Genomic DNA, 25631 nt, shown 5'->3' on the forward strand with positions numbered 1-25631 from the left:
TAATAAGGTTAATTGGCAAGGATAGGATTAGATTTTCAGCAAGCTAGGCAGCTTTAAATTTGTCTCTTGGTGTACAATACCCTGGTTGATATGTGGCTTGTTTCCCTAAGTACCATCACCCATTTTGTATGTGAATAAAAGGACAACTGAAAAAGCAGTCTCCTCCACCCCCAACACATACAATCACCATAAAGTACTAGGACAAGATATGTTTTTAGTGGCATAATAAGCCCAGTAGAATGAAGCATTTAGTGTCCTATTCGGTCACCAAATTGGTCTACAACTCCAGGCATGCTGTTCCAGTCTGAATCAGTTTCTACATTAGGAATATAAAACTAATGAAATGTGCCACCTGCTTAGGAGGAGCACTTGTTGCTCTTGCAGAGGACCTGTGTTCCCTTCCCAGGACCCACATGGTGGCTTATAACCATGGCTAACTCCCGTTCCAGGCAAGCTGTCACCCTCTTCTGATCTCCATGGACACCAGGCCTGGTGCATATACATGCATGCAGACAAAACATTCATACACATATAAAAAGAAATCTAAATTTCTTTTAATTTAAAAATGTTCCACCTGCTGAGTTTTTAAGAGAAGAGTACTAATTGACAAACTTTTGTGTCTGTGTTTGTATTGGTGTTCTAACAAGTGTTAACAAGGAAATTTAGGGTTTATTAATTTCATCAATTTATTTACCAGTAGATTTCACTTCTACACTAACTTCAGTTTTCCTTGTAATTCTCAAAATAACATCTCCTTTTCCTACCCTGTTAGGGATCTCTCATATACATTGCCTTGTCTGTCCCAGACTTGTGAGCTAGAAAAATGACTTTCTGGCTTTTACAGATTAAGATCAGAGAAATGAGCCGGGCGGCGGTGGTGGCACACGCCTTTAGTCCCAGCACTCGGGAGGCAGAGCCAGGCGGATCTCTGTGAGTTCGAGGCCAGCCTGGTCTCCAAAGTGAGTTCCAGGAACGGCGCAAAACTGCACAGAGAAACCCTGTCTCGAAAAACCAAAAAAAAAAAAATCAGAGAAATGAATTACTTAAATTGCCTAAAGTTAGACAATAAGAACTGAGACTTGAACCCAAATTTTTTGATTTGTCCTCAATCCTTGGTGTTGAAGCAGTCTTCCGTACCATGTCTATACCCAGCAGTTTTTCTTTAGTCTCTGTAAGGTGACAATATAGCAGTATCAGTGTGGTTGCATAAAATGTAGTGAGGATCCATGTGCCTTTCATCTAGTTGAAGAAACGCAACTGCAAATCAAAAGGACACTTTCCCTATATATTGTAAATTTTCCCCAGTCTTACTGCCTTTCTCCTACTCCAGTCATTAACCTTAAATTGTCATGCCTTCTTGCTGTCATGTAAACAGCATCCAGATCCCTGAGCATTATATCTCTACTTAAATATATATATTTAATTTTGATGATCTTAAGTTATTTAAGCATGATGTTTATATCTTTCTGTAACTTATTTTCTCAGTTTGGCCAACATTCATCCATAATTTTTCATATTTGTTTTGTTTTCACTGCTATCTCATGCAAATAGTTCTATAGCCAACTATGTGTACAATAGCAGTCTCAAAATTATATTGCTTAGTGATGATGTCCTTGGTGTCTTTCTGTGTATATACTCTGGCATTTGCACAAGAAGATAGCTTAGCAACAGGTTTCTGAAAAGGTCTCACCGTCTTTGTTTTTTAAGACAGGGAGACCCTAAATAGGCCTTAAACTTGAGATCCTCAACCGCAGCCTCACCAGTGCTGGGATTAGAGGTGAACATCACCACTACCAGTATGTCTTCCCATATGTGTATTTAAGTGTGTACTCAATACGTCTCCACCTGTTGGTTCTTGGCCCTATATCCTCTTTTTATTTAAAAAAAAAAAAAAAATTCTTGAACAGTTTTTTTTAAACCGCTCTTAGTAAAATACCAAAATAATTAAAAATGCATATTTCACAGATCAATACTAGAACAGCTACGCTCAGGTTTTGCTCATATCAACAGTATCTAAGCTACCCAGGACTATGTTAGGTGTTCAGTGCCTCAGGCCTTCTCCCACTGGTTCTGATGCAGAAGGTTAATGGGGTTGCAGCATCCACATTAGAGTCTAGAAAAGATTGCTGGATTCAGGTACTCCGCACCAGAGGGGAGCATCACTGTCGGCACAGTTGCTGCCACTGCCATTCTGATTGGTCTACTGAATTGCCTTCAGACACAAAAAGCAGCACTGTTGACACGTGATTTTCTCTGCCTAAGGGTTTCAATTGCTGTGGAGAGACACCATGACCGTGGCAACTCTTATAAAGGAAAACATTTAATTGAGGGTGTAGCCGGAAGTTTTCCTGTATCGAGCAGCTGCTCCATTCCAAATAAACACACAGGGGCTTATGTTAATTACAAACTGGTCTGTGGCTCAGGATTATTGCTAACTAGCTCTTTTATCTTTAATTAAGCCATTTCTATTTTTTTTTTTTTTTTTTTTTTTTTTTTGGTTTTTCGAGACAGGGTTTCTCTGTGTAGCTTTGCGCCTTTCCTGGAACTCACTTGGTAGCCCAGGCTGGCCTCGAACTCACAGAGATCCGCCTGGCTCTGCCTCCCGAGTGCTGGGATTAAAGGCGTGCGCCACCACCGCCCGGCTCTTAAGCCATTTCTATTAATCTATGTATGGCCAGGTCTTTGTGGCTTTACACGTGTTCCATTACATCTTGCTTCCCCAGCGACAGGCAGCATCTTCCCCAACTCCACCTTTCTTCTCCCTGTACCTTTGCTTGGATTTTCCACCTGGCTATAACCTGTCTTGCCATAGGCCAAGACAGCTTCTTTATTAACCAATGGTAGCAACACACATTCACAGCATACAGAAAGACCATCCCCCAGCATGAGCGAGCTTATAGTTCAGAGGTTCAGTCCATTTTCATCATGGTGGGACATGATGGCACGCAGGCATACATGGTGCTGGAAAAAGAGCTGAGATATTTACATCTTGATCCGTAGGCAACAGGAAGTGAACTGGAGATACTGGGCATGACTTAAGCATATATGAGATCCCAGAGCCTGCCTCCACAGTGACACACTTCCTCTGACAAGGCCATACCTACTCCAACAAAGCCACACCTCCCAATAGTGCCATTGCCTGTGAGTTTATGGGGGCCGGTTACATTCGAACTATTATACTCCCCTTAAAGTTTGAACAAAACAGAATACAGTTCCCTTTTCATACAAGATAAATTATTTGTTATCATCTGTGTTAATATAACTAGGGAGTGAGTACATTTTTTGAAATATATGAACTTGGAGTTGGTATTGTTTTTCCTCCCTCTTCTCCCAGTGAATGTCCAGTAGAGCAGTTAAAACTCATGGGACTTGGAGCAGCATTATCTTTTTTGGTCTTTCGAGACAGGGTTCCTCTGTGTAGCTTTGCGCCTTTCCTGGAACTCTCTTTGGAGACTAGGCTGGCCTTGAACTCACAGAGATCTGCCTGCCTCTGCCTCCCGAGTGCTGGGATTAAAGGCGTGAGCCACCACCGCCCGGCTAAGCATTATCTTTTTGGTTTGTTTTGATTTGGTTTGATTGGAGAGGTGTAGAGTCAGGGACTCATTGTGTATCCTCTGCTGGCCTTGAACTACTGATCTCACCAAGTCTAGCACCACAGCATTATCTTCCTACAGGGAAAGAAAGTACCTTCTACCTAGCTTTTGGGTTAGTGGTGCCTCATTCATTGTACCTGAAGGCCATCAGTAAGAAAGATTACCCTCATCCATAAATCTAGTCATAGATTACTAGACCACAGAGTATGAGCTTCTCTTGATTAAATAACTGCCAGTTTTTTGTCTGGAGTGGCTGTGCCAGTAAGATGCGATAGGTTTTTCTACCTTATTACTACTTTAGACTTAGTGGTTTCTGCCATTCTAAGGAAGATGGAATAGTACTTTAATTCCAGTTTCATTCACATCTTCCAATTATTTGTATTATTGTTTGTAATAGTTTGACTTATTTTTGGACATATGTATTCTTTTTCTGTGGGTTTTTTTCCTCAATTTTACTCTATTTTCTGCATAACATATTGGGGTTTTAAAGATACCTTCTTCCACTCTTTAGGGTGGCTTCCACTTTGAATATCCATTTTACTAATAGTTTTTAATTCAATGATTTCATTTATTCAATGTTTTGAAATAGTCCTACTATGAAGCCTGGGCTGGCCTCAGATTAATAGCAGTCTTCGATTTAGCCTACTAAGTGCTGGGATTGTTACCACACCACATGTCGTTTAGAATTTTTTATTTTAGTGTCAGACTTTAGTATTTTCACACTTAGATCTTGTGATGATTAGTTGTCATCTTAACAGAATCTAAACTCATTTGGGAGATGGGCCTCTGGGCATGCCTGTGAGGGATCGCCTTGGTTGTGTTAATTGATCCTGGAGCACCCATCCTACTTGCAAGTGAGACCACTCCCTAGGCAGGGTCTTGAGCTGTTGAACCCAGCAGGGAACTAGGCACCAGTGTGTTTACCTCTCTGCTTTCTGATTGTGAACGAATGCAGTATAACCAGTTGCTTTAAGCTCTTGCCATCTTGACTTCCCACCATGATGGATGTACTGTCCCTTGAACTATGGGCCAGAATTAACTTTCTCCCTTTTAGCTACTTTTGTCAATAGTACTTGATCACAAAAAAGTAAGATCTGAAATTCATGTGAATTTTTTCTGTAATAAAAGACTTACAAATTAAATGTATTCATTGAAAGAAACTACCTTTTTATTGAAACTGCCTTTTTAAATGTTTGTTGACATTATAGTGGTGATCATTGTATTTTGTTAGTATCCCAATATCGAAAGTTAAAATTTGGCAACTCTTGGGCTGGATTTAAGACATGAGTTTTGTTCCAAGCACCCACATTGTGTGGCAAACAACTACCTGAAACTCCAGCTACAGGGGATCTGACATCCTTTTCTGGCTTCCATGGGTACTGTGTGGGTACAAGCACATTCATGCACATGTACACAATGAATAATAAAATTTTAAAAAATAATACAATTTGGTAACTGTTATCATTGCACTATTTCTTTAAGAGAGGGAATGTTTCTTGGAATCTGCAACCATTCCTTTAGAGTACAGATTGAACATCCCTAATGTGAAAATTTGCACTCTGAAATGCACAACTTTCTTGACTACTGACATAAATGGTCAAAAGTTTGAGATTTTTGAAGCATTTTAGGATGTCTGACTTTCAGGTTAGGAATGCTCAGCTAGTAAAATCTAAGAAAAAATATTTCAAAATAGATGACTCATTTCACATGGTATGCTCAAGCTGTACTCCGAATCTTATATTCTATCTTATGCTCCATCTAGCACACATTCAGCTTCTAGATGCATAGAATATGGAAGCACTTTTGTCACTGTTCAGTATCTGAATCCTTCTGATTTCACAGTCAGCTTTACTTTTTTTCATTTTGGTTAGGTTTTTTTTTTTTAAATAATACCCATAATTCTGGTCTCTGCTTCTTTAGAATAAAATGTCAGAGTAAATTAAAATATTTAAGTGTAAGTTGGCTCAGATATAGGGCCTGTTTTGTTTCCTTGGGAACTATAAATAAAACAACATTTAAACAATTTCTTCTGGACAGCTAAAGAGGAAAAGTGGGAATGTGTCCACTGCATATGCACTGTTCACTATTGTAGGGTTGATTTTGGTGGTGAAGGGAGGCTCATGAGCAAAATAAATAAAGGTACCTAACTTGTTCCCAGAACTTAGCATCTAGCAGAGGATCACTGTTAATATGTATAACAAATAAAATATCTCATAATGTTAGAAAGTGATAGATATTTCAGAGTAAGTTGAAGAGGGTCCAGGAGAGCAAAGGACACAATTTGACCTACTAAGTAGGGTGGTCATGATAGGTTTCATTGAACAGGGGAGAATGAGCCTAGTCATGCCAGCAGTGAAGGAATCAGCCGTTCCGATAGTAGCAGAATCCAGTAAGAGTGGACAGAACAGTCTTGATAATAGGCCTGTGTGCCTGGCTCTCCCACTTGGAAATTGTGTGAGCTTAGAAAAGTTAATTAACTTAAAAACTTACAGTCTTGGTGTTCTCGTGTATAAAAGTATGACAATATAAGAAAAGTATTATTAAGATTAAGAGATAAGTAAAAGGACCCACCCCTCACTTTATTCTCATGTGGAACTCTGTACTTTGTTTTCATAGTATATGTCACAGCTTATAATTATCTGCATCGTGGTTAGATAAAGTTTATCTCACCCCTTCTGAGATATTGATGGGAAGAACCAGTCAGTGCAGTACTGTTTCATCAACTTACAATCACAGACAACCTTGAAACCTGTACGCATTTGGAAGTTACCCTTTACAGATTAGTTGAGTGTTTTGTGTTTATACAGTCTCTGAATTAGAGCTTTAGACTGTATTGCAGGCATTAGCTTATTAATCACCACACATCTCAGTGTGATGAAAGCGGTAGGTATGTTTCATCCTGCACTTTAAAACTACTGAGGATGCTGAATCACATAGTGCCATAAAATCAAAGCAAATTTGGACCACATTGGGTCATTTTTTAGGTCCCCCCCCCTTTCTACAATATTGCTAAAATTCACTTAAAAGCAAAAACACATAAGCCATAAATCATTAGGTTTAGCTTTTGGAAAATCACGAGGAAACGTGAAATTAATATTCTGGTTATGACTTTGTTTTTAATTTTTCCCTCATAGAGCTCCTCAGAATATTTGAGAAGTGTTAGAAATAATCATAGAGTAGCAAGACTTTATCCTTAAAAATATAGTGTCTCTGGGGCTAATGAATTCTTTTTAGTATGGCTCTGTTGGGGAATTTCAGATTTATTTTGAGGGTATATAGTTACATGAAATGATAGGAATTAGAAAATACATGCAGGGTTGGGAATATAATAGCTCGTTGAAAGTAGTCTTGAATAGTCATGACTGGGCCCTAGGTATAATCCCTAGCACTAGGGGGAAATGAGTATACTTACTGAAGATCAGGATAAAGAAAGAATTGAAACAGCCTCATTGATTTGTTGTGGGTAATCCCTATAAGACAAAAGTATAGGCCTCCGGGAACAAAAATGGAAGGCTATTTATCAGTCGGTTGTAATAAACTTGCTTAGCTTCTGAGTTTAGGGTGTCCTTAAGTATGCTTTGAAAACTGAGATAATTTGACACAGTTTGTGTAATAACCTCCAAAGAATTCTGTCCCCAGATTGTGACCTAGATTTTGTTTCTGATTAGTATCTTACACAGTGTACAGATAAAGGTAACCTCTCCCTCTCCTTTCACTCCTCTCTCCTCCCCCCCCCCCCCCGTGTGTGTGTGTGTGTGTGTGTGTGTGTGTGTGTGTGTGTGTGTGTGTGTGTGTGTAAAATTTGGTATCTTGTATCTGAAATAATACAATGTACCTTTAAAGTGGGGTGTGGGTTTCTGGCTGTTTATCTCAAGCTTGCCTTGAGTCTTCCTGTCTCAGACACCCAAATAGCTGGTTACATTTTACTTGGAGCTTAAGAAACTTCAGTATATCTATTATTACTTAAATGTTTAGAGCAAGAAGGTAGTATTAGTGAGGACTTCTTGTTCATAAAGGGCATTCCAGTATAAACCACTAGGGTACTAGCTTTATCTGTTAGGAACCATAAAACATTTTCTTTCATAACATGGAAATAAAAAATCAAAGTGAAACTTTGAAGAGAGTATCTAAAGCAGACAGTTCAGGGCAGATTTTTATTTTCCCTTGAGAAAGAAGTAAACTTTACATAAAAGCTTTGTTGTGGGGGAGGTGGAGTTCGTATTTGGAGGGGAATGATAGAGATGTTATCAATAGATCATGCACAGTATATGCAAATGCACAGAAACAAAAAAACGAGCATGTGTGGTTTCCAAGATCAGCATGTTCAGGAGAATTAATGAGTAAGTAAGAGTAGAGGCCAGGATTCACAAGGACTCCTCTAGAGCATCCTAAAAAATGTAGGCTTATTGATGAGGGCCTACAGGCAGATAGACAAATGTAAACAGGAAGGCGACATCACCTGGCCAGTGCAGAGGATTGATTCAATAGCTATGTGGTAGAAATTGCACGGTGATTTTAGGGTGCCTAGTGGAACATAGTTAAGACATGGCCGAGAGGCTTGATGGAGGCTACAAGGGAAAGAAGGGTTGGTTGAAAGTGGCAGAAAGTACAAGGAAGCAAATGCAGACTGAAATATTTAGAGTGTCGAGTTTAATGGAAAGAGTTTTTTAAAAAAGTAAGATTTAGATAGGTTTTTGGTGTTCTTAGTGTGTAAGTGACAGCCCTGAGTTTAGCCAAGCATGGTGGCTCATTCTTTTAACCGTAGCAGAATTATTTGAGGCTAGCCTTGTTTGGGTAGTAGCAAGGTTGAGGTATAGCTTTTGTGAGGAAGGGAATCGAGAGTTTGAGTGAAATAAAAAGATAGCCAATTTGTCTGAGAAAAAAAAACTTGAAGACTGCAGAAATTGAGGTTGAAGATTAGCTTTAAGAAGGAAGAAAAGAACAATAGTAATAATACCAAGATGATACATTAAAGTTGAATAAAAAGTCATTGCACTTGGTATTATAAGAAATTAATAGAAGAGATACTAGATGACACTTCATTTTAGGCCTGAAAAGTAGAGATTTGTAGCTGAAGAAACTCAGATATGGGAGTCTGTCTCTCATTGTGTGTGTGTGTGTGTGTGTGTGTGTGCGCGCGCGCGCACCTGCGCGTGCGCGCTCATATGACTGATGAATGGAGAATCTCTGATCATTATAAGTGAAACTTTCTCAGGAGAAAGGAGTTAGTCATGATTTGATCAATTTCTAATGTTTAGACTTGAATCTTCCCAGCAGAGTTGTAGTTCACAGTTGAGAAAACTGAGGCACTAAGAAACCGATTGCCTAAGGTCACATACACAGGGTCACTAAAGGTATGATTTGAATGCGCGTGTGTCTAGTTCCAAAGGTCAGGCCCCAGGTTAAAAACTGGTGTATTAGGACCAGCTTCTTTTTTTTTTTCCTTCTTCTCTGACTGTCCCAGAACTCAATTTATAGACCAGGCTGCCTCAAACTCAGAGGTCCGCCTGCCTCTGCCTCCCAAGTGCTGAGATTAAAGGCGTGCACCACCACCTTTCGGCAAGACCAGTTTCTTTGCAAAAAGTCTGTCAAAACTGATCACTAGAGTTGCATTCTGGGAACTCATATGTCCTAACTTTCACATGGACACTGAGACACATGCACGTTCACATGAATACACAGCTATGTGAACATATAAATGAGTGTAATTAATTTAAAATAATTTTTTTTTTTTTTTTTTTGGTTTTTCGAGACAGGGTTTCTCTGTGTAGCTTTGCGCCTTTTCCTGGAACTCACTTGGTAGCCCAGGCTGGCCTCGAACTCACAGAGATCCGCCTGGCTCTGCCTCCCGAGTGCTGGGATTAAAGGCATGCGCCACCACCGCCCGGCCTTAATTTAAAATAATTTTTATTTGCAAAAAAAAAAGATGAAAAGGCTATTTAGGTTTTACCTAGTAAAATCATTTCAAAGAAATAAAAACAATACCTATTAGCATTGTTTAATTTTTTTATAAAATGTTTTGGTTTTCTCAAATAACATTTAACATTATAAAAGTAGGAAAAACAACCTCAGAATAGAAGGCATCTCTTTAAATAAAAATATGTTGGCTTAAAATTGATATACACTCCCCACTTCTAAACATAACTGGCTTTATAAAGAAAAATAGCTAAGATTGGTGACCATGCCCATAATCCCAGCACTGAAAAGGCTTAGGTCAAAGATCCTGATCTTGAGGCCAGTCTGGGCCACATTAGCAAGACTCTGTCTTTGACCAAATAAGTAAATAAATTATATTCGTATTAAATTTATTTGCCATATCTAATTTGTCTGTAACTCTGTTTTGCCAAAGAATGGTGAAAACTTTATCACAAACCAGCACTATCTTCAAACCACCACTGCCTAGAAATAATTACAAAATAGCAACTCTGTATGTAAAAGCACAGTACATTACTGTTTCCAAACAAAATCCATTATGACTGAAGATTTGACTGTGTTCATAAAAACTGTTGTATTCCTGTGGGGTTTTTTTATTTATTGGGGGGATGCACGGAGCTGGACTCAGAGATTTGCCTACCTCTGTCTCTTGAGTGCTGGAATTAAAGTTTTGTGCCACCACATCTAACTCTCTTGTTAATTCTGTTCATCGTTAAACAGCAAAAAAAAAAAAAAAAAAAAAAAAAAATTTATAGTGACAAACTGAAGTGCCTGAAAAATAACAACTCTTAACTGTTCCTTCTCATTCCATCTTCAGGGAAGAACTTGGATTCTTGACGAGACATTTTTTAGTTAAGCTACTGCAATTGAGGTCTCCAGTAGCTAAAGCTGACCATCTTGAGTAAATGACCAGGGAAGACACTTCCAAAGTTACATGTACAGCTATTGTGATGTTTGGGGCATCAGTTAATACTGCATCAACTAAGGGACATGTGCTATCCCTAGGGTTGCATGAACAAGCTATTCAGTTTTTAAATGGCCCCCAGCCATTTAAAAATGAATGCTTCAGGGAGATCAATCTTGCCTGTAAGCACACATTTCAAAGTTATTACATCATCTCAAAAACTCTTAAGCATACAGGAATGTGTAATTTTTGCCAGTTCAAACCTTTAAATTATCTCTTCAAAGACTAAGCTGACCAAGATGGCAACACACACACCAGGTGGAGGCATGTCCTTTCTTGGAAGGATGAGATTTGTCTGGGATTTTTTTTTTTTTTTTTTATGTAGCCCAAGATGACCTGAAACTCAAGATCCACATGTTTCTGTTTCCCAAGTGCTAAATTACAGTCATTGAACACTATATTTAGAACCCTCAACCCTTGACTCTTTCCCACCATCTGAATGACCTTTTTTATTATTATTTTTATATGTGTATGTATATGATATTGGGGAGAGTGGTACCATAGCATCCTTCTTGAGATCAGATGACAGCTTTGTGGAGATGATTCTCTCCTTCCACCTTTATGAGTTCCAGGCATTGAACTCTGTTCATCAAGCTTGTACAGCGAACCCTTTACCCACTGAGCTATCTTGTTGCCCACCCTCCCCCTCCCAGATAGCACATTGTAATTTTTTTTTTTTTTTTTTTTTTGGTTTTCCGAGACAGGGTTTCTCTGTGTAGCTTTGCGCCTTTCCTGGAGCTCACTTGGTAGCCCAGGCTGGCCTCGAACTCACAGAGATCCGCCTGGCTCTGCCTCCCGAGTGCTGGGATTAAAGGCGTGCGCCACCACCGCCCGGCAGCACATTGTAATTTAAAGATTCATTTTTTTATTATTTTTATAAATGTGAGGGGATATGTGTATGTGAGTGTCAGGTGCCCACGAAGGCCAGATATGTCAATTCTCCCTGGAGCTGAAGTTACAGGCAGTTGTGAACCATCCAGTGTGGATCTGGGGACTAGAACTCAGGTCCTCTTGTAAGTGCATTATGTGCTCTTAAACTATTGAGCCATCTCTCCAGCCCCTCATTCCCATGACACTTTTTTGATATGTTTTGTTATATTTTACATTGTGTTTTTATGTGCTAGTATTTGTGAGTGTGTCCATGTGAATGCAGGTGCCCATTGAAGTCAGAGACATTGTATCCCGTGAAACTGGAGTTGGGAGCCATCTGACCTGAGTTCTGGGAACTCAACTCAGATCTTCTGCAAGAGCAGTACAAGTTCTTAACTATTAAGCCATCTGTCCAGCCCCTCAAATGAAATGTTTTAAAGACTTATGCCTTATGAAGAATACATAGCATAGCTTGATGTATAAAATTATATAGTAAGTAATGTTAGAGCTATAATTGATGAGTTGGTATAGAATTGGTTTTTATATGCTATAGTTAATGGACTTAACCAGGTAATATATTGTAGCATGAATCTTAAAAGTTCTTATTAATAAAATCAAACATGAGCCAGGTATTGGGGTGAACACTGGAAGATCAGAGAACCAGAACAAGCCACAGCTAACCTCACCTGGCCAACTTCTCAGCTGATCTTGTTTCCTCAGACTGGAAGCCTCTGTGTCCTCATATCCGAATGGCTCTCAGCTGAACTGTGCTGCTCAAAACCTAAAAGCTTAACCAGGCCAAATGCTTCTAGTTCCTGGTCCTCACACCTTATATACCTTTCTGCTTTCTACCACCACTCCCTGGGATTAAAGGCTCGCTTTCTGGGATTAAAGGCGTGGGTCACCATGCTCGGCTGTATCCTTGAACACATGGATTTCTGCCTCTGGAATGCTAGGATTAAAGGCTTGTGCTACCGCTGCCTATCCTAAGTATGTAGTGGCTTTTCTGTTCTCTGACCCCAGATAAGTTTATTAGGGTATACAATATTTTGGGGAACACAATACCACCACAATATATGTCTCTGTGTAGCAATGTAATGCATTATTCTAATAGTAATTCTCACCTCAGTTGTCTGTTCACTTGATTGCCTTCTAGATTTTAAGCATTCAGAAAGTAGGTTTCTTGTAATACACAGAGTGAAATGTAGATAAAACAAAACACAGTGGTGCTAGTTTTCAGAAAAGATTTAAGCCACAAATATGTATATATTAGTGCTTAGAACGCCAATCAAAAAAAACAAAATAACCTTCTTGAAAACCTGCTTGGCTTTATCTCTACTTGTAGTATGTGTAGTCTTTGTAATATGGCGACTGACTTCATGGAATAAGCACAATCTAGTAAAGACAATAGACACTGGACTGGAGAGACAGCTCAGCCATTAAGAACACATAATACTCTTGCAGAGGACCAGAGTTTAGTTCTGAGCACCAACATCAAGTGGCTCACACCTGCCTGTAAGTCCAGGTCCAGGGGTTTGGGTGCCTCTGGCCTCTGAATACATATCCTCATGTACACATACCCATACACAAACACATAGTTAAAAATAACAAATTACAAATGTGCAGGTATTAATGAAGCCCACATGTAAATGTATGCCAGGGAGCACCATGTTCAGCTATAAAAGCATATGTGAACCCTGTAAACTACAGCAGTGAGTTAAAAGTGCCAAGATTAATTGAGAAGTGATCTAAGCCCAATTCATACAAGACCTTTGAGAACCTGTAGAGAGTTCAGTTTTATTTGAAGTATAGAAGGAAGCTATCAAGGTGGGTTTTTGGTTTTGGTTTGGTTTTGTTTGAGACAGGGTTTCTCTGGGTAGCCCTGGCTGTCCTAGAACTTGCTCAGTAGACCAGGCTGGCCTCAAATTCAAAAGATCTGTAAAGGCCCACTCAAGGTGTTTTTAAAGCACAGAGTTCATTACTTTTAAGAAAGTATAGGTTCAGATTCAGAGGACTTGTGAGTAGAAGAAATTCACATTTACTTTCCAAAAGTTTTTCATTTGTTATTTATATTTTAAGTTGTTCCTTTTTTTACTTATTAATCTTTTTGTCAAAACCAGGAACTGTTGCAGAAGAGTAGAACAGCTAATAACCAGTGCAAATTATATTTTCTTAATGGTTGTACTCTCCTTAACAATTACAGCTTCTCTTTGAGCACATGCCTTGGCTGTAACATTAAGATTGCCAGTGTTTCCTCTTCAAAATAAACATGCAACTAGTTAATATTATGATGTCTTGAAATTTCCCTGAGATACTAGTCCATAGCCCCAGGCAAGTTCTTAGGACATGTAACCACGTATTTTGCTAAGCTATCACAGAATGTCTCTAGTCTGATTGCCAGTATTGTTCCCTTCGAAAACCTTTTGAGCTAGGCCTCCATAGTCTGTGTAACTCTTAACCAATACTGTCTTCTGAGCTCCTACTATGGTAACCCATTAGGCTCTTCTTGTAGCATTTAACCACTTTTCTTGTTCGACGTTCCAAAGTCTGTCATAGCAGTAACCCACTCCCTGGTACCAACTTCTGTATTGGTTACTTTTTTATTGCTGTGTAAGACACGTAACTAACTCTTAACAGAAGATTTATTTGAGCTGACAGGTTCCAGTGGGTTAGAACCCGTGGTGGTGGAGTAAAGGCATAGCCCCAGGAAGCTGAGGGCTCACATCTTGAATCACAAACACAAAGCAGAAAGAGCAAACTCAAAATGGCTCAAGTCTTTAAGCTCCCATAGCCTGCCTGCAGTGGCACACTTCTTCTGACAAGACCACACTTCCTAAACCTCCCCAGATCGTGCCACCAACTGAGAGCCAAGTTCCCCAAGACTAATGGGAACATTTAATTCAAATCACCCCACTCTTCCCTTGTTGCCATACTTGGCCAACAGTTTAGAACACTTTGTTGGCCTCTATCAGCTCTGGCTAAAATACTTTTCAGAACTTCGCTAGTAGTCATTTCTAAAAGAAAAACTAATATATTTGCTGTGTTCTCACCCCTTTTAAAGGGAGACTGTAGAACAAACTCAAATTTAAGTTTGAAATTTTGTGATGTGAAGTTATTTACATTTAACATTACATGAGTCTCTATATGTTATTGCTGTACTTAAATCTTGAAGTAATACCATATTTAAATATAAAACTAAATCTGGCTAGGCAAAATGTGCCCACTAGCACAATGGTGACAAATCTGTGGTAGGGGTAACCAAATCCTTTCTAATTTGGTTTGAGGTGTGCTCCACCTCAAATTTATATCTGATACTGTAACGCTTATGGCTGGAGAGGTCATACGCGGCCCTACGGGGCAAGGTACTACTTCTGCTTTTTAATTGAACATATTGTACCTACCTAAATGTCTCCAAAATATTTATATTTGTGCCCATAGATTAGTTAGTGGAGCTGCCAGCATTTGTCAGAGATGCTTCCTTGTTGGTTAGTTTGTGAAAAAAGTCTCAATATGTAGGACTGGCTGTCCTGGAACTCATTAAGTAGACCAGACTGGCCTCAAACTCACAGAGATCCACCTGGCATGAGATTTTTTATTTTGCAATTATCAGCAGTAACTGCACAAACTCATACTGGTCAAAGTGATGAAAATAATTGACTGTTGAATGCTCGGCCTTCAGTGGGGCATCTATATAACCTCTTCCACAGCTAGGGAGTGTTATGAAATACTTATCCCCCTGACTTGACATGGCTATTCGCCAAAAAGAAAAGGAAAATCAGTGGAGTGGAGGTTCTCCACATTTGTTTTTACAAAAGGCAGAAAGAAGCCTCTTGAGAATAAGATTCAACGAATGATATATGTACAATATATTTACTCATTTGGATGGGGCATGAGCCTTAGACATATGAGTACTGCTCTAGTCAGTCTTTAAGGAGTTATAAGTTCTTGAAGTCCAGATCTAAGAATACCTCCCTGATGGCAGCCTGTGAAACCCGTAAGTATACTGTTGAAGTTGTGGGTAGATAAAGGCTCAAACTTGTAAGCAGTAGCTTGTAATCATGGAACTGATGTCTACCCAGAGAGCCCTGCACTCACCAAAAGATAGTAAAGGGAGGAACATAAATACATGTTGCTCCTAAGCCTCTCCCACAGCTCCAGGCTAGATTTCCTGTGTAGCATGTATGCGGTTATCTACTTACTCTCGTTAATGGTAGCTTTTGGACAGTGATGTTTCACTCTCACTCTGAATGTGCCTCTTGCATCAGCATTAGTTCTATTAAACTTCCCAGTGCTTGGGAATAAGCCTGCCCGTGGCTTATAATGTTTTAAAAGACGTTATTTCCTGATGTAAAGTGTATCATTAATCATTAAAAAAGAAAGTACCATTTTCAGGTACAAAGCACACTGGTCCCCTGGTGGATCCAAAGATTTTTCAGCCTGGTGACTAATCTTTCATCTAACCAGTGTACAGTAGATAGCCAGTTTGTCTGGCTCTGGGTCTAGTGCCTTCTGTTACTTACTGTCTTGTCTAGGTGTAAAGTCAGCGCAGAGTAGATGGTGTGTGTGCTTTGAGCATGGATCTGAGGTTGATTTAAAATGTCAAAACTGAAGGTAGTGTCTCGGTAGAAGACAGGGGGACTGCTGGAAAGCAGCTGAGCAGAGACTCGGAATGTTAAACTAGAACAAGAGGGTTCAAAAGAAAGTAAAATGTAGAGGCCTGAGATAAGGCCGTGAGATGGGGGCCAGGTTCAAGGGCTGGAAGCTGGGTCAGCTTCAAAGGTGGTTTCTGTGCCACTGTCTCTCACTCCCCTACTCTCCTAAGCATGCCCAAGCAGTCTTCCAGGCTGTCGTGGAAACGAGTCATTTGGCTGATGGCACTTGAGTTGCCAGTCCTCACTGCCGCAGTGTAACTTATATTTCAGATACTTGTTAGACCTTGCTTAGTTCTCAGGCCAGCTTTGCAAGGTCAGTAGTTTCCATTATATACATTATTCAGGGCTCACATATCTATCTGTGTCCTCTGGAAGTTGAAAGTGAATGTTAAATTTCAAAACTTGAATACATATCAAACATTGTGCAATTAATATTCAGTTTTTTGTGTCTCTTAAACAGCTTCCTTTTGTGATTAGCCATTTCTCTGACTTCATTCTCTAACATTTCAATAGTGACAGAGGGTTTTTGTTGTTTTTAAGATAGGATGTACTTATACAGTTCAACCTAGTCTCAAACGTGGAATCTTACCTTGGCCTCCCCACTGCTGGGATTATGGGTGTATATCATTACATGGTTACTACAAAAGTTAAAAGAGGGGAAAACAGTAAGACATAGCCCTTAAACTGTAGGGGAATATGAAAATAATGTTAAGTATTGGTCATAAGAAACTGATTTTTTTTTTTTTAGTATGGGAACTCCCCAACTAAGTTGTATTAGTTTAATATAACCTTAATAGAAAAATGTAATGAGAGAGATAAGGACACACTTGAAGTCATTCTCAACCATGTATATAAGTACAAAAATCTTGGGCAAATATTAGCAAAGCAAATCTAGCAATGTGTAAATGTTATTATACATATTATTACCAAAACAGCTATTTCAAGAATAGAAAGTTGGTTTTCTATCATTTACCCCATTAAAACTCTTTGGAAACTAAAAAAGAAAAGACACTTCCTTAATTTCTTTTTTTTATTTCACTTTATGTATATGCATGTTTTGTCTACATATTTGACTGTGTACCACGTGTGTGCTTGGTGTCGGTGGAGGCCAGAAGAGGGTGTCAGATCCATGGAACTGGAAATTGAACCCAGCTCCCCTGGAAGAACATCCTGTACTCTCAACCTCTGAGCCATCTCTCCATCTCCCAAATTCCTATAATTATAAAGGATATTCATTTTAAAATCCTATGGAAAAAATTATCCTTGAACTGTCCATTAGATATTGTGGTCCATGCTTGTAATCCCCACATTTTCCAGGTGGCAACCAACCTGGACTACATAGCAAGACTGTGTCTCAAAGGGAAAGAAAAAGCTACGTCTGTTTTACACTTAAAACCAGGAGCTTGGACTGGGCAGTGGTGGCACACATCTTTAATCCCAGCACTCAGGAGGCAGAGGCAGGCGGATCTCAGTGAATTCTAGGCTAGCCTGTCCTACAGAGTGAGTGAGTTCTAGGACAGCCAGAACTATTACACAGAGAAATCCTGTCGCAAAAAACAAACAAAAAAAAGACAGAAAACCACAGGAGCATGTTTGGCAGTGCTCGAGATCAGGACCTCTGGTAAGGTAAGCAAATGTCATAAGCAAGCGCTCTGCCACTGAGCTGCAGCCCTAGCCCGTGCTCTGTCTCAGGTACGCTTTACAAATGGAAGTTGAACAGTATGAATCATGTGACTTGCTAGGATCTGGGCACATTTGAAGACCGCCTTCCTTTTAAAAAGTCATTCTCAGAATCCTCAGGAGAGAAGAGCAATAGAGCTGTGTGGTGTAAGCACCAAGGCCAGAATTGGCTTGTTGGTTTGCCATTGTGTTCCAGTGCCACGCTTCCTTTACCACATTCAAAATGTCTAGTCCTACCATCTTTTTATAGCCCAGAATTCCAGAATGGTGTGTGTGTGTGTGTGTGTGTGTGTCTGTCACCCATCATACCTGCACTCTATGTTCATACATAGGAACCTGGATTCATTTCCCACCTATATGGCAGGTCCAGTTCCAGGGTTATCAGCACAGTGGTTTGGAAAACAGCTCTGGGAAATGACAGGTTCTGTTATCCTACCAGTGACACCTCTGTCTTCTCTGCACCTCATTACCTACCTCATCACTACTACAGAAAGTTACAATTCATTAAGTTGTTAAATATAAATCAGTGTCCTTGTAGGCTGGTGAAGTGCTTCTCCTACAAGCGTGAGCACCTGTGTTCGATTGCTGGCACCTTCCCAAGTCCCAGGCTTAGTGTCCAGCATTGGAAAAGATGGAGATAGATCCCTGGAGCTCACTGGCCTACTCATGGTGAAGTGAGAAACCCTGCCTCAGAAAATACAGTGGATGGATGGAGAAATGGCTCAGCGCGTAAGAGCAATTGTTGCTCTCATCAGAGGACCCGGGTTTGGTTCCCAGCGCCACTTGATAAATTGCTGTCACTTTGTCCATTCCAGTGTTCCCCTCTTGTTAACAAATATCCATTCTGTTTGTCCACTACTGGAGTAGGTAGACTCAAAAATACTTTTTTTTCTGGTGTCTTCAGCTGCCCATTCAAATCATTAAGCTTTAGTATTTTTGTGGGTATTTAGGAGGTGCATTGAACATGTAGGTGCATGCCAGGGGTAGGTCTGTCTATCTATCTATCTATCTATCTATCTATCTATCTATCTATTAATCTATCTTTTTGACAGGATCTCAGATTTGGCCCTGGCAGTTCTGGCCAGCAAACCCCAGGGATCCTCCATTCCTCCTCCCCAGCCCCAGGGGATTACAAGGACATGCCACACCACCACACCCACATTTTTTACATGACTTCTGGCTCAAGAAGGAATTAAGGTCATGGCAAGTACCAACTCCCCAGCCCCAGGCATCAGTTTTTGTCACCAAAGTGTCCATGTGTTCTGGAGTTTAGCGTGGTGGTAGAGCACTTAACATGCACCTGCAGAGAATATTAAGATCAAAACTAATGGCCGGCAGGCTTAGCAAGGGTTAAGGCAGGCTAACTTGGCTGCGTTGTTCAACTCTGTATTTTATTTTATTTTGTTTGAGATGGGGTCTCCTTATGTAGCTCTGTCTCTTCTGGAACTCTGTAGACTAGGCTGGTCTTGAACTCAGATCTGTCTTAAGATATCTAAGGATGTGTATTTCAGAGTGTATGCCTATAGAAAGGGAAATAAGGATGGAGACTGATGTGCATTATAGAAAGCAGGACAGTCTTCCAGGGAGGAAATTTTATACCTCTTGAAAAGATAAGATCACTTCTGTGTTAAATAGATTGTCTTAGTTAAGGTTTCTATTGCTCTATAAAACAACACAACAATAAGCAACTTAGGAAGGACAAGGTTTATTTCATCTTACAAGTCCATCATTCAGGGAGGTCAGGGCAGGAACTGGGAGGAATGCTCCTTACTGGCTTGCCCCTCATGGCTTGCTCATTTTCTTTTTTAATTGTATCTTTAGGACAGACATATATATGTAGGTTTGTGTTAATGACATAAGCAGTTCTTAGTTCCTTATTTTTTGTTCACCTAATACTCAGCAGTCACTTATTAGCACTTTGACCATTATGAATCTGTGCATTAACTGCAGAAAGTAACTTCTGGCAAAATGAAGAACAGCACTAATTTATGAGTAGTAACCAGAAGAAGGAAGTTTTCAAGCCACTTGTACTTGATTTCTTTATGTCCTATAACAGAAGTATGTTGTATCTTCAACAGTGGAGTATCACAACTTAGTTATGGTGGACAACAAAGAGCAGTGTTATTTTTCGGGTCCTCTGAGGCCTCAGTGACCAATAACTCAAAAGAAGGTATCCTGTAGCTAGAGTTTTCCTGCCTTGCCACAGTCAGGACAAATCTTTGTCACCCGCCAGTCCCAAAGCCGCTCAGACCCAACCAAGTAAACACAGAGACTTATATTGTTTACAAACTGTATGGCCGTGGCAGGCTTCTTGCTAACTGTTCTTATAGCTTAAATTAATCCATTTCCATAAATCTATACCTTGCCACGTGGCTGGTGGCTTACCGGCGTCTTCACATGCTGCTGGTCATGGCGGCGGCTGGCTGTAGCTTGAGTTTTTCCGCCTCGCCCACAGTCAGGACAAATCTCTGTCACCCGCCAGTCCCACAGCCGCTCAGACCCAACCAAATAAACACAGACACTTATATTGCTTTCAAACTGTATGGCCGTGGCAGGCCTCTTGCCAACTGTCCTTATCTTGCTAACTGTGCTTTTATCTTAAATTGATCCATTTCCATACATCATACCTTGCCATGTGGCTGGTGGCTTACTGGCGTCTTCACATGCTGCTGGTCATGGCAGCGGCTGCAGTGTCTCTGGTCATGGCGGCGGCTGCAGCCTCTCTGGTCATTGCGGCGGCTGCAGCGTCTCCTTCTGCCTTTCTGTCCTTTTATCCTGCCTAGCCACGGCCGATCAGGTTTTATTTATTAACCAATCAGAGCAACTTGACATACAGACCATCCCCCAGCACAGCCAAGTGCAGACCATCTCAAACACCTGCACTCAGGCCCATGGTCCTAATCATCCTCTATACGGACCTGCTGGGTAACGCCACAAAGAACCTGAGAATGGGCTCCCACAGGACCTACAGAACATCCCACAGCAGCTGGCAGTCTCTCTGCCTCAGCCTTCCGCTTCCCAGAATTCTCCTCTCTCCTTGTCCCACCTACTTCCTGCCTGGCCACTGGCCAATCAGTGTTTTATTTATTGACCAATCAGAACAATTTGACATACAGACCATCCCACAGCAGTATCCCATGCCTGGCACTGAGATTTTCATTTAATAACCATGTTTTTTGGAGGAAGCATTGTCCAGCTATACAGGGTTCCTATGTTCAAACTCGTTTTGATTGTATTTTTTTAATTAGCTTACAAGTAAGGTAGTGTGTTTCCAGGATACAATTTCATGCATCTTTAGTTTTGGTTAACCTTTTCTCCACCCTGTTCTCTCCCCTGTCCCTTCACCACTCCTGCTTAAACTTTTAACCCTAAATTAACACACACACACACACACACACACACACACACACACACACACACACACACACACCGTACTTGCATAACACATGCATTCTGTCCCCTTGCCCGTCAAGGCTTCGTCTTCCCCACAATAGGCTCTTTCTAGCTTCTTGATCTCTATAGACACTCCAAATTACACACAAATAAAAACTTCAAAGCTAGGAGCCACATGAGAGAGAATGTGTGACATTTGTCTTGCTAGGCCTTGGTTGTTTCGCTTAATATGATGTCCTCCAGTTGTATCCAAATTCCTGAAGATTTTATAATTTCATTTTTCTTTAGAGCTGATTAGAATTCCATTGTGTATATATACCACATTTTCATTGCCCAATTGTTAACTGATGGACTTTTAGACTAGTTCCATTTCCTAGTTACTGTAAATAGAGTGACAGTGAACATGGATGTGTAAAGAGGATGAGTCCTTTGGTTTGATGCCCAGGAGAGGTATAAATTGACTTATTGTATTTAACTTTCTGGAAAGCATCCCCAAGGATTTCAATAGGGGCTAAACCAATTTCCATTTTGTGTATAAACGTTTCCCTTTCCCCACCTCCTAACCAGCATCCGCTGTCACTTGTTTTCTTGATATCCATTCTGACTAGGGTAAGATGTAATCTCAAGGTAATTTTAATTTTCATTTCCCTCAGAGCTAATGATGTTGACATTTTTAAAATATATATAATCATTTCTCTTTCACTCTTTTCTTTTTTCAAAAACTGTTCATTTCTGTGTTCAAAATACCAATCCTCTATTGGGACTGTAATGCCAAGGGTGTTCTCCCATTCCCTGTAGGATGTATCTTCACTTTGTTCAGTTTCCTTTCCTCTACAAAAGCTTTAATTTCATGAGAAATACTCATTTGTTGGGATTGGCCTTGTTTCATGAGAAGCCAAAATCCTTACCATTACCTGTATCTTGAAGTACACTTTCTACTTTTTCCTTTAGTAGGTTTGAGTTTAAAGGCTTGTGTTGAGGCCCTTGTTCCATTTTGATTTTGTTAAGAGTGACAAGAATTTAGTTTTATTTTTCTACCTGTGGATATCCAGTTTTTCTAGCACTGTTTGCTAAAGATTTCATATTTTCTTTATTGTATATTTTTTGGCATCTTTGTCAAAAAATCAGGTGACTGTAGTTAACAACTGACCTTATAGCTGAATCCTCTATTCTAGTCCATTGATTTACATGTCTGTCTTGTGCCAGAACTGTGTATTTTTATTAGCGTGGGTCTGTAGTATAACTTGAAATCAAAGTATGGTGATAATCCAGCACTGCTCTTCTTGTTCAGTATTGCTTTAATTATCCAAAATACCTTGTGCTACTTTGTGAATCTTAAAATTGTTTTGTTTTTCTCTTTCCGTAAAGAGTGTCACTGGAATTTAGATTGAGATTGCATTCAATGTATAATTTGCTTTTGGTAGATAGCCATCATCACAATATTGATTAGCTCAATCCATGAGCATGGGAGGTCTTTTCATCTTCTGGTGTCTTCCTCAATTTATCTTTTAAGTATTTTTAAGTTTTCATCATAGAGGTCCTTCATATCTGTGGTTTATGGTTTAGTCCAAGGGTTTGGTAGGGGGGTGTTTATTTATTGGGGTGTGTTCTTACTTGTTTGTTTGGTATTTGATAATGGAATTGTTTCCCTGATTTTTTTTTTTCAGCTTTTTTGTCATTAGTATGTGGGAAGACTGTATGTAGGTTTTTATGTATTAATTTTATATTCTGCCACATTACTGAAAGTGTTCTACCAGCTCTAAAAATTTGCTAGTGGAGTCTTTAGGGTCTCCATATATAGAATGTTATCCACAAATACAGACCCTTTGACTTTTCCCTTTCCTATTTGACTTTTTCCTTTCCTATTTGTATCCTTTTTATTTGTTTCTCTTGTCTTATTGTTCTAGCTGTTAACTTTCAGTACTGTGTTAGATATATAGACACTTGTTCCTGGAAGTACTTTATTGTTTTCCCCATGTAATATAATATTGGCTGTGCATTTGTCATACTTAGCCTTTATGATTTTGAGATATGTTTCTATTCTGAGTTTTTCAGGACTTTTAACATGAACAGATTTTGAATGTTGTCAAATACCTTTTCTGAATCTATTGATACTGATATAACAACAGAATTTCTGTTGTTGAATCTCTCCACTCATATAAAATAAAATTTATTGATTTGTATGTATTGAGTCATCTCTGGAATAAAATTCCTCAAACTTGATCAGTGGTCAGTGATCTATACTATGTGTTCTTTTGGTTTTTCGAGATAGGGTTTCTCTGAAGCTTTGGAGCCTGCCTGGAACTTGTTCTATAGGCCAAGCTGGCCTCGAACTCACAGAGATCAGCCTGTGTATCTTTCACCAGTGAAACTGGTCTGTAATTTTTCCCTCCATCTTTACTAATTTTGGTGTCAGGCCTTATACTAGCTTTGTAAAAATAGTTTGATAATTTTCCTTCCTTTTCTGTTTTATGGAATAGCTTGAGAAACATTAAGCATTAGTTTTAATTCTTTGAAGGTCTGATAAAATTCACCAGTGAATCCATCTGGGCCTGGACTTTTTTTAGTTGGAAGAGTTTTAATAGCTATTTCAATTTTAGTGCTTGTTATAGATCTGTTTAATTTTATCTCATCTTGATTTAATTTTGGGAGGTCATGTTTATCTAGAAATGCATTCATTTTTTTTTCCAATTTAGTGGAATATATGTTTTCAAGGTGCACCCTATTGTAATGGCTTTCTTTTCATCTCTAATTTTATTTTATTACTTGTGTGTGTGTGTGTGTGTGTTGTGCATGTGTATGTGAGTGTGCATAAGTTCATATCAGTGGGGAAGCCAGATATAGATGGATTTTTTTGGCCACCAGCCCCCAAATCACAGCTCAGAGACTTATTAATGTGAAACCTATAGCTTAAGTTTATCCCACTAGCTCTTTATTTTAAATTAACCCATTTATATTAATCTACATTTTGCCTCATGGCTTTTTACCTCTCTTCCACCTTGTACCTCCTGTTTTCTCTTCTTGTACCTCATATGTCCTCTGCCATCTCTCTGGTGCCTAGATTTATCTCTTCCTCTCTTAGTGCCCAGAAGTCCTACCTAACCTCTTTATGCCTAACTAAAGGCCATTCAGCACCTTAGCCTTCTTATTGGCAAAGACACATCTTTACAGTGTACAAAAAGATGATTCCACAACGACAGCCAGGTTTCGAATCCCCGGAAGCTGGATTTACAGGAGGTTGTGAGCCAACCATTGTGGGTGCTGGGAATCAAACCCAGGTCCTCTGCAAGAGCAACAAGTGCTCTTTACTGCCAAGCCATCTCTCCAGCTGTTTTTCAAGTTTAGTGTTGTTTTATTTGTTTGTTTGTTTTATTGGTGTTTTGCCTGTATGTATATCTGTGTTCAAAATGTTGGATCCTAAAGTTACAGAAAGTTGTGAACTGCCATTGTGGGTGCTAGGGATTGAACCCAGATCCTCTAGAAGAATAGGAAGTGCCCTTAACTGCCAAGCCATCTCTCTAGCCTCTCACCTCTAATTATATTAAATTGGGTTCTTAGTCTGTTGGCTAAGTGTTTGTCAACCTTGTTAATCTTTTTAAAAGAACCAAATCTTATGATTATAAATTCCTTATTCTTGAGAATTTCATATATGTGTACAATGAAATGTGATCCTATCTAGCCCCATTTCCCTCTTCCAGAATGCCCTCTCTGAACTTCATATCCTTTTTTTTCTTTTTTCTTTTTTGTTTTTCTTTTTTGAAGATCCACCGGTCATGGGAAACCTATACGTGACCATATCCTGAATAAAGAGTAATTCTCCCTCCCATCAGCAACTGTACACTGTCAATAGCTTCTCACTGTAGGCAGGGAATAGGGCTGGAGATCCTCTACCTCATGTGTCTTAGGGTTTCTGTTGCTGTGAAGAAACACTGTGATCACAGCAACTCTTTAGGGGAAAACACTTAATTGGGGTGGTTTACCGTTCAGAGTTTAGTCCATTATCATTTTGGTGGGACGTGGCAGCATGTAGGCAGACACGCTGTTGGAGTAGCTGAGAGTCCTACATCTTGCAGGCAACAGGAAGTGGTCTGAGACACTGGGTGGTATCTTGAGCATATATGAGACCTCAAAGCCCACCTCCACAGTGACAAAGCCACACCTCCTAATAGTGCCATTCCCTTTGGGAGCCATTTTCTTGAAAACTGCCACACCATGCATGCTGGGATCTTTACTGACTTGGTCTTGTGTAGGCCTTGTACAAGTAACTGCAGCTGCTGTGAGTTCATGATCTAACAGCCATATCTTGTCCAGAAGACAGGATTTCCCAGCATTCCTCTCTATATTCCATCCCTTAAATTCTTTCTGCTTCCTCTTCTGCAGTGTGTCCTGAGCTCCCAGCTTCTTTGGCCTTCTTATTCAATCATAATCAACCATAGGCAGATTGTATAACTGTTCATGCCTCATTTGCAAAGTGGGTTGGATCATAGTCTCTATGTCAAAGCACTTTTGAAAATGCTTAAATGAGTTAGTGTCTGTGGGGAAAGT

The 25631-nt window shown here is 39.7% G+C and overlaps 1 protein-coding gene across 1 annotated transcript in view; it reads left to right on the forward strand.

The window, feature by feature from the left end:
• Nucleotides 1–25631, forward strand: part of Abhd17b (abhydrolase domain containing 17B, depalmitoylase) — a 35664-nt gene that overhangs the window by 1587 nt on the left and 8446 nt on the right. The window lies entirely within an intron of this gene.

Source organism: Peromyscus maniculatus, chromosome 1 (genome assembly GCF_049852395.1).
Source record: "Peromyscus maniculatus bairdii isolate BWxNUB_F1_BW_parent chromosome 1, HU_Pman_BW_mat_3.1, whole genome shotgun sequence".
Classification (NCBI taxonomy): domain Eukaryota; kingdom Metazoa; phylum Chordata; class Mammalia; order Rodentia; family Cricetidae; genus Peromyscus; species Peromyscus maniculatus.